The following is a 10,775-nucleotide window of genomic DNA, read 5'->3' on the forward strand; positions in this document are numbered from 1 at the left end:
AAGTGGAGATCTTTTTTAAACGTTGGAACCTCATTTAATTTTATGTCTTATAGAGTTTATAATGAGTTAAGGATTATATAAGCGTAATAATTCATCTGTAAACCTAAAAATGTACAGCCAATTTTGAAAGAGATGTACCCTAGCTCAGAAAAATTGTTATTGAATAAGTTAATGCTGTTGTAATGAAATGCTTCTTCTAATAAAAAAAAAAGTGCTACTATTGCACCATTAGGAATATCCTGCTGGGCTGGTCATATCTGTGATTCATATGCCTGCAGCTCTATAGATTTGGTTGCTTTTCTCCCTTGGCCGCTTCATAGCACCTTCTGATACTATGAAGGTTGATCATCAGGAAGTAGGATTCCAGGTCAGTTTCACCTTGACTTCCAAAGTCCTGTGTCCAAAGTGTATGTTGTCTTGAGCTCTACGGTCTCATCTTCATGTTAGATGTGTTTCTTTTTGGAATAAACATCGAGGTCAGGAAATGAGTAAGACGATATGGGGTATGGGAACTTCCAAGGAAAGAGAGATAGAACACATTTTTATAAAAGCTAGAACTGAATTGGGGCAAGTCTAGAGACCAATGCTGAGAGACACTGAGAGACAAAGACACTGAGGGACACTGAGCACACTGGGAAAAAGGGCAGGGGTAACCACCCTTTTGGACACAGGGAATGGACCCATGGACTGCAGTGAGATAGTGAGTGAAAAACTGGCAAAGCTTGCCAGCAGGACACACTGATGGCGTGTGTTTCAAATATGGGAAAGAAAAAGCCTATGAAAATGCATGCCTTTGTAATTCACCCCTTCCCAGATGTCATAACCCATGAAAAACCCAAGTAGAAGGTATTCTGTTGGTTTTGTCAGCTCTGGGACCTCAGATGGAAGGCAGGAGGGTCTCCCAAGGGGTGAGAGGAGAATTTGGCACAACAAATTGGCACAGCTGGCAGGATGTCATTGGAAATGACAAACTGAAGGAGCTCAGGAAAAGCAATGGCTTATATGGGTTATACAAAAGCAGCAGTCACATGGGTTATACAATGGATCGTGAAAAATGATGCAGGCCAGGGAGATGTGGACAGGCTCAAAAAGGAAACCCCTGGGTTGCCACCATCTTGTAAATGTGGGAAAATAGCTCAGTTGCTTGAGAGATTGGGCTGCCACCATGTGTGTTTGAAAAGGGATAGGCATAACTGAGAGAACTAGGTATAAGGAAGGCAATTATGATGCCAAGTTTGCTGGGAAAGGGTTGTGTTCACCAGAGACATAAAGAAAGCTTAGTTCAACTGGGATTCTGCCACCATGTGTGTTTGAAAAGGGATAGGCATAACTGAGAGAGCTAGGTATAAGGAAGGCAATTATGATGCCAAGTTTGCTGAGAAAGGGTTGTGTTCACCAGAGACATAAAGAAAGCTTAGTTCAACTGGGATCTCAAAAATGGTATGGAGGTTTAGTAGTTTTGCAAAGTCCTTTAATGTGACAGGATCTTTGCAAAGTGAGGGAGACTTTGGCAGATCTAAGTGACTCAAACCAGTGTATAAAATGTGCCTGTAGAATTCTAGAACAATGGACAAGAGATATAAAACAGACAAGACAGAAAAAGTGGTCTGTTTGGGTTCCTTGAAGACAAATGTGGCAAGATTTATGTTGAGACCAAATTCAAAAAAAAAAAAAAAAACTGAAAGAAAACAAAATTCAATACTAAGGAATCTCTAGAAGGCTTTAAAACCTGAAGAACGGTTTACAAAAGCCATTCAGAAGATAAAGTTTGACCCAGGATTGGGTAAAGATCCCCAAAGATTAAATAAGTTACATTTCTCTCCTGAGAAATGTTATGCTGGGCCTGGAGGCAGTTTTTCCCACCAGGGCCTCCCCTAGTAGCCAGGTATGGTCAATGGAGAGGTGGCAGATATGATTACAACCAGAAGGCAGACCCAGGGCCTGCCTGACTCAGGGAACAAATAGCTTCAGCAGGGACAAGAAAGACCCTCTGCCGTCTTAGTCTGGTGCAGCGTCAGGCAGTGTAAGATACAAAGAGTCTCCATGTAAAATCCCAAGAATATGGAATGACTCCAAAGTGATAACTAAAGATAGTCAAGAACTAACCAAGTTAATGCCTCTTACATATACTCGGATATCCTACAGAGATCTACGGAGAATGCAATGAACACAAATGGATAGAAACCCTTTACATGCTGTGTTAGACCTTCTCTATGATTGATTTAATGTATGATGTTAACCTCTGAGTGTTTTACAGATGAAAAACCCATTTGAAAGATATAAAGTGCACATGAAGAAACAAAAGCCGGCTATAGCTCAATGATTCTTAGGGGCTTTATGGTTGGGTAAGACACAAGAAATACCAACTAGAATGGTTGGTAAATGCCTGCAACACCTAATCCTATATGAAAATAAAAGCAGAGACTCCAAAAATTGTATAATTGTTAAGAAAAACTTGCAGTACCTGGGGTGGGTTGCCCCTTTTTGAGCTGTTGGCCAGAGAGATCCTAGAGGTCCTCAAATTAACCAAGGCTATTGCCACTAATGTCAGTTGTACACTAGAAAAGGCCTATAAGGCCATGTTTCTGAAGATATTGCATGATGTGAGCATGGGAGAAGGAGAGATGGAGATGAGAATAAGCTGAAAACTTCATGCCTCTGGATGGATGACTTTCATAGTGCTAGAAGGCACTATGTGGATGGTTGTGGGAAAATGATCCCCTGTGATTCTGCTCAATGATGGATCCTGCATTCTGCACATTACAGACATGCCAAGCAATGCTTGGTGGTGCAATAATGGCTTGACTAACATATATACAACTGACAAATTTATAATTGGATAAGGCCTGCTCATAGTGGTGGAACACACATCTGGTGCTGTAGACCAGAGCAATCCCCTGTATCAGGGAAGGCTATAGGCCCCAGAGGGGAAGCTGCTGCAAGTATGCTGTTTGATGAATATGGTACACCTGCTGGGATGTTTTCTAGGCATTTGTATTTACATCCATGTTTGTTTAGATGTGTCTACTTCCTTCCATTTGTCTTTATAATAGAGGAGACACCACTGAGATGGATCAGCAGCCACGTCTCGAAGATGAATGATGGGGAGGCCCAAGAGGTAAATATCTCACCATGATACAAGAGAGATTGTCCTGCATCTGTCACCCCCTCCAAGGCTCAGAGACCCTTGTGGAGGATTGGTGAAAAGTTTGTGAGATCCAGAGGAAGGGGTAGATTGTTGGGTAGGCATCCTCCAAAAAGGTAGAACTGAATGGGGGCAGGTCTAGACACCAATGCTGAGAGTCACTGAGGGATGCTGAGCGCACTGGGAAAAGGGGGAGGGGTAACCGCCATTTTGGACACAGGGAATGGAGCTGTGGACCACCAGGAGACAGTGTGTGAAAAACTGGTGGAGACCACAATAGAGGTGAATGTTAACAGTGGAATAGGAAGTGTTAAATGTAGTCAGGGGTGGGAGGGAAACCTTTTTTAAAAAATCTATACGTTTGAAGAAGGGAATAAAGGGAGGGATAACAAACACTGTAGAGCTTTTTAAAAAGTCATAGAGAAGTCTACTATTATAGAATGTTCCTAAAGTACATACATAAACATATGTAAGAAGAGTTTGAGTTGAGTTACTCTATAGCAGTAAACAATACCCCTATTAGCTACCACAGGTTAGTGAATTAAAAAGTTCAATTCCAGCAATGGGGTACTTCTTTGGAATGTGTTGGCCTGAGGAGGTCCTTACTCTGAGTATACAGATTCAAAGTAACTTAAATTTCTAAGAACCCCCCCCATTTAGTAATATATAATGAATCCATACATGTAAATGAAAAAACTAAAGGTGTACATTCTTATATGTATATATGTAATATTTAGCCTTGAAAAACTAGATTCTATCAAAACATGGATGAACCTAGAGGACCTTATGATAAATGAAATAAACCAGACCCAAAGTGGCATCTCACTTTTGTGCAAGATTTAAAATATCCAAAATAAAAGAACCAGAGAGTAGAAGACCAAAAATTACCAAGGAAAGCAGGAAGACATTAGCCAAAGGGTACAATGTTTGCATTATCTATGAGTTCAGAAGAAGTAGATACCACTGTGACTATGGCTACTGATGCATTCTTTGAATTTGTTAAAGGGGTAAATAGTAAGTTTCCTCATCTTCCCCCACACAAAGTAATTTTGTGGAGACTTTATTTAAATTGGTTGATTTTGATTACTCCCAAATGTATATGCAGAGCAAAACATGAAGTTGTACAACTTAGAATATGTAATTTTTCTTTGTCATTTATGCCTAAGTATAGGTGAAAAAATGAAACAATAAAAAATTAGAATAAAAGATTTGTGCTGCAAGACCATTTTAATAGACACAGAGACATTGTCTTTCATGACATAATACTAAAACAGAATCTGAATAGAAAAGACGAACTTCTTCAATCATATATATAAAGCTTCTGTGAAAACTCACATCAAACGTCACTCCTGATGTTCAGTTTTTTTCCCTTATCATTGAGTTTGTGATAAGGTGTCCATTCTTGGCACTTCTATTCAGTCTTAAGCTAGAGGTTCTCTTCTGTGTAATTAGACAAGTGAAAAATCAGAAAATTCTACTTGTTAGAAGAAATATTACTACACATGAATATACAATGTAAATGTAACATTACTTCAAAACTTTAGCTATATATTTTACATGATCTTTATTAAAATCTCATCTGGCATATTTTGAAGAAATTGAAAAATTAATCCTAAAACTTATATGGACATTCAGTTAACCCAGAATAAGGCTGGGGAGGTAGGTCAGCAGTAAAGAGCTCTGTCTGCTTTTGCAGAGGACCCAGGTTCAGCTCCCAGCACACACATGATGGCTAACAACTGTCTGTAACCTCAGTTCTAAGGGATCCAATGTCTTCTTCTGACCTCTGTGAATACTGCATGACACACGTGCACTTATAGACATGTAGACAAAACACTCATACACAGAAAATAATAAAAAAATTATTTAAAGAGGAGCAAAAATGGAGGATTTTCACTCTTCAGTTTTAGACCTTAATATAATGCTATATTAAAATTGGTCCTGGTATGAGGATAGGCACGTAGATTGAATGAGTAGATGGAGACTCTAAAATTACTTTCAGATGTAAAGTTATTGATTCCAACAAGGAAATCTAGAAAATTCATAAGAAATATAATCACATTTTCAAATTAGATGGCCAGATACCCACATGCAGAAAATGAAAGTCTCTTTTTCTTTGCTCAAAAATGTAATTATCAATTAATCAAACATCTAAATGTAAGAGCTAAAATGCTAAAATCTCTGAAGAGGGCATAGAAATAAATGTTAGATTAGACAATTCTTTCTTAGAAGAAAAAGCATACAGGTAAGTTGGTCTTCAGAAAATTTTAATATTTTAATATTAAAAAACATGATCAAGCAACTGAAAAGATAGTCCACAGAAATGGAGAACACAACAATAAATTATGGACTTGGTAGGGAATGTATATTCTGCATATAAAAATGAATTCTTACAATTCAGTGATCAAAAGACAACTCAATAAAATGGGCAAACAACTAAAGCAGAGTTCTCTTAAGATGTACAGATCACCTCTGAACATACAAATCGTTCTCAACATTGGTAGTCATCAGTGAAGAATCTCAGTAACATTCTAGTTCGTGTACACAAGAGTGGTTGTAATGTAAAAGACGTTAACAGGTACTGGCAAGAGTGTGGGGAACTTGGAACCCTCAGTCACTACTAGTGGGAATGTAAAATCCTACAGCCACTTTTGAAAACAGTCTGGCAGTTCTTCACAATGCTAGTTAGCACAGGATCCAGCAAATCTGCTTCTAGATATGTACCCAAGAGAAATGAAAAAAAAATATATATGTACAAAAACACACGTGTTTACAGCAGGAGCGTTCAGAATGCAAATAAACCAAATGCTCAGTGACTTGTAAGTGAATTTGAAAGTCACTTATTCCTACCATACGTGGGATTCTTTAGGTCATAAAAAGGAATGCTAGATGCCGAGGAGCTCAGAAGGTGGGCGACTGTGATCAGTAATAGTCATGTATATAGAGATTAGAAATGCATGTGAAAACGTCTCAATGTCAATTGCCTTGGAATGAATTATGAATTCTTCTGTATGAAAAAAAAAACAAACAAGTATCTTCTTGAAGTCCCTCAAATTAAGGTAAAGAATAAGAACAAATCATTCTGGAAGAATGCAAAGGAAAATAGCTTTAGATATTTAAGTGACAATTGAATTTATTCTCATAATTGTTTTAATAGCTTTTGTATAATCTTCATTGCTATTATGAGATATAAAATGTATTTATCAAATCTGTAATCATTATGCCAAAAAATCTGAATTACTGTAACATTTTGTATATTGTTAAAAAAAAAAAAAGGAATGCTACACTGACAAGGCTATGGCTGCTGAGAAGTCAAAGAAGTCACACACAAAAGGTCATAGATTACACAACAATTCTTTCTTAGGAAATGTCCAGATAGACAAAGGCATTGAGGCAGAAAGTGACTAAACATGTATCCCAGTAACTTGAGCACTATGGGAGGGGGTGTCTCCCTGTACCCCCAGCTGGCCTGGAACTTGCTATGTAGACTAGGTTGGCTTTGAACGCAGAGATCTGCCTCCCTCTGCCACCCAAGTGCTGGGATTAAAGGCCTGCACCATTACACCAGGCACCTAAATACTTATATATTCAATGTTTCTAAATTTTATTATATATTTATTTATTTATTTATTTATTTATTTATTTATTTATTTAATTTTCTTTTGAGAAAAGGTTTCCCTGTAGCCCCAGCTGTTCTGGAACTTGCTATGGAGATTAGGGTGGCCTTGATCTCACGGAGAGACTTCCAACTGCCTCTACCTCCTGAGTACTGAATTTAAAGTCATGTGCTGACATGCTCAGCTTCAGAGCCTGTTAAGATTTATGATTTCCCTTTTAGAACAATACATGTATAATTTAGTCCTGTTAGAAAAATTTATGTATGTTTGCCTTGAGATTAGAGATAGTACTTGGATATTGAGTTTAGAAAGCCATTCATTTACCCACACTCAGACTCATACAAGAGAAACTGACCCATTTTTACAGGCCCAAAAGGAAACTTCCTACATCAAAAAAAAAAAAAAAAAAAGCAAAGCAAAACAAAGAAAACCACCAATCTCAAGAGAACTACAGAACGATTCTCATGTACAGTATTAGGTTCCAACCTAACAGAGAAGGAGATGTGGGGTCAAATATTTGTGTAAGTGTGTGTGTGTGTGTGTGTGTGTGTGTGTGTGTGTGTGTGTGTGATATTCATGTGTAGGTCTTCATGTGTGTATGTCTTTGTGAAGATGCATGTGTACACACAGGTGTGGTGGCCAGAGAACAGTGCTGAGTGTCTTCCTCTACCACTGTTCACCTTATTTTTTGAGACAAGTGACAGGGCCTCTCACTGAACCCGGAACATACTGATTCAGCAAAGTTAACTGGCCAAGGATCCTATCTTCATCTCTTCAGGCCTAGAATTACAGGTACATGGCCATTGCATCTGGATTTACAAGCATGCTGGGGATCTAACTGAGTCATTTTCCAGCTCTTTTTTGTTTTAAATTTTTCTTAGAAGGTTGATCAGAAATAAGACAAATTCTTATGGGAGTAAGGAAAGAGGGAAGGAAGAGAAATATAAAGAAAGAACAAAACCTGTAGGTTTTATGAAGTCTGAACACAGACTCATATGGAGACGGTGCTGCTTAATGGCTTCAGTGATGGGGAAAGGGCTGAGATGCCTAAAGTGAAAGACTCTGGGATGAGGCAAGGGGGAGCTGTTAACCAGGAAGTCATGAAGTCAGAGGTTTGTACCTGAAGGCTGAGTTAGTGTTTACTCCAAAAGAAAACCCGAGTCCTGAACAGTGAGTATTTTCAGTCCTGCCCTGGAACAGTAATCAGGCCTTAGGAAGTCACATTCCAGTATCAAGAGTCACAGCAATATGAAGTATAGTAAGTGAAGGATAGTTGGATGCCAGTGCTTCAACTACAAAAATCTAAGTAACCCTTTCCTATATTGAACTGAATATAACTTGGAAGACTGTTTTGTAGGGTAAATGTAGAAAGAGTAGAGATACTCCTGAAGGAAATAACAGGATATGCCAGCCAGTCCTCCAGGCAAGGACTTAGCAGTTTTGATTTGGAGAAATAAAAGGCAGTGATGAAGTTATCCCTGGTTCTCTGGACATTGTCTCATTATCTTTAAAAAATCTGTGACTAAGTTGATTGCTGTGCTCTATGGTTTCCATTTTGCTGGTGGTATTTCTAGCATCTGCAGGTTCAGTTGGACTGTAAAATGAGACAGGAAAAATTATGATTATATTTCAGAGTTGAATAATTTATCTGTGCTGTACATTTTTGTTTCTTTCAAAAAGTAATTTTGCTGAACACAATGTGGTGTTCTGGATTAGCTCCTAAAATAGTAGAACAGCATTACTGGGAAAACTGTGAAATTCAAACAGTCTGGAGTTTAGTTAATAAGGATGCTGGACATTGATTTTCAGGTTTGAGGAATATATGCAATAAAGCATTAACAACAGGTGAACCTGGGTGAAGGGCACATAGGAAGTCTATGCACGTGACGATAAGGTCTTAACAGCTAAAGAACATACAGAAACTCTCTGCACACTCTTTATCATTTTTTTCTGTAAATTTTCATCTTTCCAAATAATTTAAATATAAACTGTTGATAGTAGCTATGGCTCACCTTAGTTATTGTTGACACGATGTGCTTCTCCAAAATATCCTTAAAGTTTTAGTGTAGAAATTAATTCACATGAAGTTTAAACTGCATTACAGATTCATAATGTTTTCACATGGTGTGCAGGAACAGTCATTCTAAAGGCTGCTTATTCTAAGGAAAACTCAGGAAATGAGAACTGTCAGTTAACATAATTAAATTTGATGAGCATCACCAATTACAGATAATTCATGTGTTATGCAAGTTGGATGTATTTTAACTGGAAATTTCTTCTTTTATGCTTTCTTGCTATGTTTTTAAGAAATATTAATATACAGTAATTTTGCTTTCACTTCTAGTTTAGTAGCCAACAACAATGCAGGCAGAAAAGATGCATATGTGACACACTACCATGTGTCTTCGGCAGAACTGTCTAAGCAACCATACCGTTCTACCACCAGGATGAGATTTCTAACCTTCATTCTTTCAGTTTATCTACTCTGGAGGTGAACAAATGCCTCATAAAACAGCCCAACGGTGCAATTATCACTTTAGTATTAGAGGGACACCAGACAGTGCTAAAATTCTACATTCGATACAACATTTTATGGTTAACTATAAACTGGCAGTGGCCTTTAGGTATTTGCTGCAGTGTTAGTGATGATTCATGCTAGGCGTCTGATAGACATGGAAGGATGCCCTCTACTCACATCTGATAAAGCCAGTATAAGGAGATGAGCTGAGAGTAAATTGCATGAAAGATAATGGTACATCAAGCATCCAGCACCACACTTCAATAAAGTGGTGGCAATTTAATGTGGTTCATGGCAAAATATAATGTTCCAAGTTAAACACTACTATCTATGATTTTCAGAGCGCAGTGAGCCCGGAGCACTCTTCTTAACAGGTGAGAATATGCAGCAGGCACTCTTTCCAGTTTTATATTTGTACAAATAATTGAAGGAGTTGAAGGATATTTCTAGATTATCAGATGTAACTGAGCCTAAAAGAGCATCTTTAATACCTGCTACGTCTTTTGCCTATTCTAAATTCTGAAATTCTTGTTTTAAACTAACTGTAATTTTCTCTTACAGTTTGGGCCCTCAAATATTTCTCTTTGTTTTGGTCAATGCAGAAAAACACTTAAGTAAAGACTTGTTTTAAGAAAAAGCTAACGAGACATTATTTTTGTTGTCTTAATGAAATGTACTCTTTATACAGAATCCTCTGCACAAGTTTTCTGTATATTTAAAAAGTGTTAACATCACCCTAAGCCCACAGATAATTTTGCACTTTTCCTCTTAATATTTCATAATTTAAATAGTCTCTTTTCACATAGATTTTATGAACATTATAGGCTAATAATATCATATTATGTTGCTGTGGCCTAGTTGATTGAAGTGTTCATCTATTGTAGAACATCTTGATTTCTTTTAACATTTCTTAATTGTAATTAACATCGCAACTGGCATTTTTATGAAATGATCTTTTTGTATAATTGCTTTCTTAGTGGACATTTCCCTGATGTGAGACAGTTACTACGAAGCATGGGCTGTACTCTAGCTCTTCAAGTACACATCTACATTGTTTTTAACATATTTTCCATTTTCCTATACACTGCCATTCACAGGCAATGAAATATGTCATGCATTTTAACAGATTATGTTTCTCTTATGGTCCTCCAAATAGCAGCCAAATAAGCATTATCTTATTTTTGTTACAGAAAGCTCTAATCCTCTTTTTTAGGATATAAGCAATCTCTTTTTATATTTAAAAAACTTTTTAAAAACTATACTTAAAGACCATATTTAAGAAAAAAAACTGTGCCATCAGGCCTAGAGAGATGGCTCAGTCGTTAAGAGCACTGGCTGGTCTTACAGAGGACTCAGGTTCAATTCCCAGCACCCACATGGCAGCTAACAACCATCTGTAATTCCAGTTCCAGGGAATCCAACACCATCTTCTTAACTCCACAGGCACTGCACAGCAAGATGCACTTACATACATGTTGGCAATATACTAATACAT

Source organism: Nannospalax galili, unplaced genomic scaffold, assembly GCF_000622305.1.
Source record: "Nannospalax galili isolate Female #2095 unplaced genomic scaffold, S.galili_v1.0 scaffold819, whole genome shotgun sequence".
Classification (NCBI taxonomy): Eukaryota; Metazoa; Chordata; class Mammalia; order Rodentia; family Spalacidae; genus Nannospalax; species Nannospalax galili.